Source organism: Carettochelys insculpta, chromosome 6, assembly GCF_033958435.1.
Source record: "Carettochelys insculpta isolate YL-2023 chromosome 6, ASM3395843v1, whole genome shotgun sequence".
In the NCBI taxonomy this organism is placed as follows: Eukaryota; Metazoa; Chordata; order Testudines; family Carettochelyidae; genus Carettochelys; species Carettochelys insculpta.
This window is the reverse complement of record NC_134142.1, coordinates 35,113,821-35,116,675: the sequence shown is the minus strand read 5'-3', so window position 1 is coordinate 35,116,675 and position 2,855 is coordinate 35,113,821.

Below are 2,855 nucleotides of genomic sequence, written 5' to 3'. Positions count from 1 at the left end.
CAACAATTCTGTCGGAAACAAGGCAGAACATTCCAAGCATACCTCTATTTCAGCTCCATTTGTATCCTTAGCATAAGACAGGCAACCTATAATAACTACAATAAAAGTAAATTAATGGTTCCCTGAGGTACATATTTGTAGAAGAATCCCAGCAATACAATGACAAGAACTTTCTTTAAATTATAATGTTTTGCCTTTTAATATTTTTATAGGCTCTGTTATTGATTTGTTTATATTCCATTTACTTGTTAATGGTCTAGAAATACATTGTACAGTACGTTACAGTACAGTAACGTGTCATTATCATACTTAGCTCTTTACTCTTCCAAGACATTATGTGCATTCCATTTTCCAGGCTTGTGTCTGGGGACCAAAGTAGTTGATGTACATGCAGTTTATATTGAAAGGGGATGTTTGTATCCTGCATGGGTATCTGTATGCATGAAAGACATTTTTTTATTGTGAAACTTACATCACTATAAAGAAAATATTTAAAAAAAAACTCAATGAGGAGTAAAAGCAAACACAAAGGTACAATGCTACTTTGGCCTTTGGTTTTTTAACTGGTTTCACTACTCACATTTTTAATCATCAGTCTAGGCAGTGGGCACCAGTGTTCTCTGTAAGCTGAGTGCTTGGGTGACCACCCAGGGTTGATTCAAATACTACCCAGCTGATTAGCAGAACACTCACAGTGGCCACTCCTGGCAGCTTGTGTTTCTGCTGGTGGTACGCACACAACAAAACTTATTCCATCCATGGAGGGAAAAATTAGAGGGCACATGAGCATGCACCTCTTTGGTTTGTTGATTTAGCATATCGCTTAAAGGTCTAATTTTGCAAAGTGCTTTTTGCCACTTATTTGAGACTTAAGATATATTTACACAGGAGCTGGGAGCGTGCAGCCCAGCACAGGTAGGTGAATACATGCTGGTTCTGCATGAACCAGCACACTAAAAGTAGTAGTGTATCCAGCCTGTGCTAGCCACCTGAATATGAACTCACCCTGACCCTATGGATATGTAGTCTGGGGCTAGCCTAAGCCACCACCAGTATTACTTCCAGATACTCTGCCATTTTTAGCATAGTAGCTCAAGCAGTGTTAGGATGAGACTGTGTATGCTCCCAACTGCAGTGCTGACGTACTCTGAGAGTTGGAGCCCTTGGCACTCTTCAGAAATGGACCACAGTGTTTCAGTCTGCCCTTTCTGAAAGTATCTAAGTGATTTAGGAGTATAACTCCCATAGGCAATTTAACTACCTTTGGAAATCCCAGTATGTGTCACCCAACACCTGAAGCTCTGTGAGACTGACTTGGATCTGAACCTCTATGACTTCACTACTCTCCTACTTGATTATGACTAGGTAAACTCAGTTTTAATGGGGCATCCAGTTCTCAGTGAAGCTTTTCATTGAAGCAGTAGGTAATTCAGTGAAAGGGAAAGTCTTGAGGTTCCCATCTCATGAAGAGTCTACCTGGCATCCTGTCCCAGAGCCATGGATCCTGGAAGGTCAGGGTCGGTAGTAGCACCCATCAGGGTTGATGAAGACGTGGGTGTCCAGCTATCAGGGAATGAGGTCAATTTCTCAGAACCTGCCAGGCTTCCAGGGGACTTTTTCAAAATCATCCTCATGCAGAACATTTTGGGTTTCATCAGAATTTTTCCAACCAGTTGTTTTTTCACCACAACTTTACTGCCAGATTGATGGAGACATGAAGGCAGTTGTTATTTTCTCCTGGAGTCACATGATAAATCTGTGGAACAATTAAGATGAAAGAAAACCCAAGATACTCCCAATTTTGCTTTAGTTACTAGGCAACATAGCAAATCAACCATCAGTAGGGATAGCTCAGTGGTTTGCACATCAGCCTGCTAAATGCAGGGTTGTGAGCTCAATCCTTAGGGAGGCTATCTAGGGCAAAAAGATTTGGAAAAAAAATCTGTTAGGGATGGTGCTTGGTCCTGCTGAGAAAGGCAGGGCACTGGACTTGATGACCTCCCAAGGTCACTTCCAACTCTATGAGATGTGTATCTCTATATATTACTACAAACAATATCTCCTTCACATTTAAAGGCTCAGGTTCCTAATGATGTGATGGGGGGGAATCCTCCCAAAAAGTAACTAAAGCTGTGCTCACTACCTACGTCTACACGTGAACGGTACATCGAAGTAGCTTACTTTGATGTAGCGACATCAAAATAGGCTATTTCGATGAATAACGTCTACACATCCTCCAGGGCTGGCAACGTCGATGTTCAATGTCGACGTTGCGCAGCACCACATCGAAATAGATGCTGCGAGGGAACGTCTACATGCCAAAGTAGCACACATCGAAATAAGGGTGCCAGGCACAGCTGCAGACAAGGTCACAGGGCGGACTCAACAGCAAGCTGCTTCCTTAAAGGGCCCCTCCCAGACACAGTTGCACTAAACAACACAAGATACACAGAGTTGACAACTGGTTGCAGACCCTGTGCATGCAGCATGGATCCCCAGCTGCAGCAGCAGCAGCCAGAAGCCCTGGGCTAAGGGCTGCTGCACACGGTGACCATAAAGCCCTGCAGGGGCTGGAGAGAGAGCGTCTCTCAACCCCTCAGCTGATGGCCGCCATGGAGGACCCTGCTATTTCGAAGTTGCGGGACACACAACGACTACACGGTCCCTACTTCGACGTTGAATGTCGAAGTAGGGCGCTATTCCCATCCCCTCATGGGGTTAGCGGCTTCGACGTCTCGCCACCTAACGGTGATGTTAACATCGAAATAGTGCCCAACACGTGTAGCCGTGACGGGCACTATTTTGAAGTTAGTGCTGCTACTTTGAAGTAGTGTGCACGTGTAGACACGGCTACT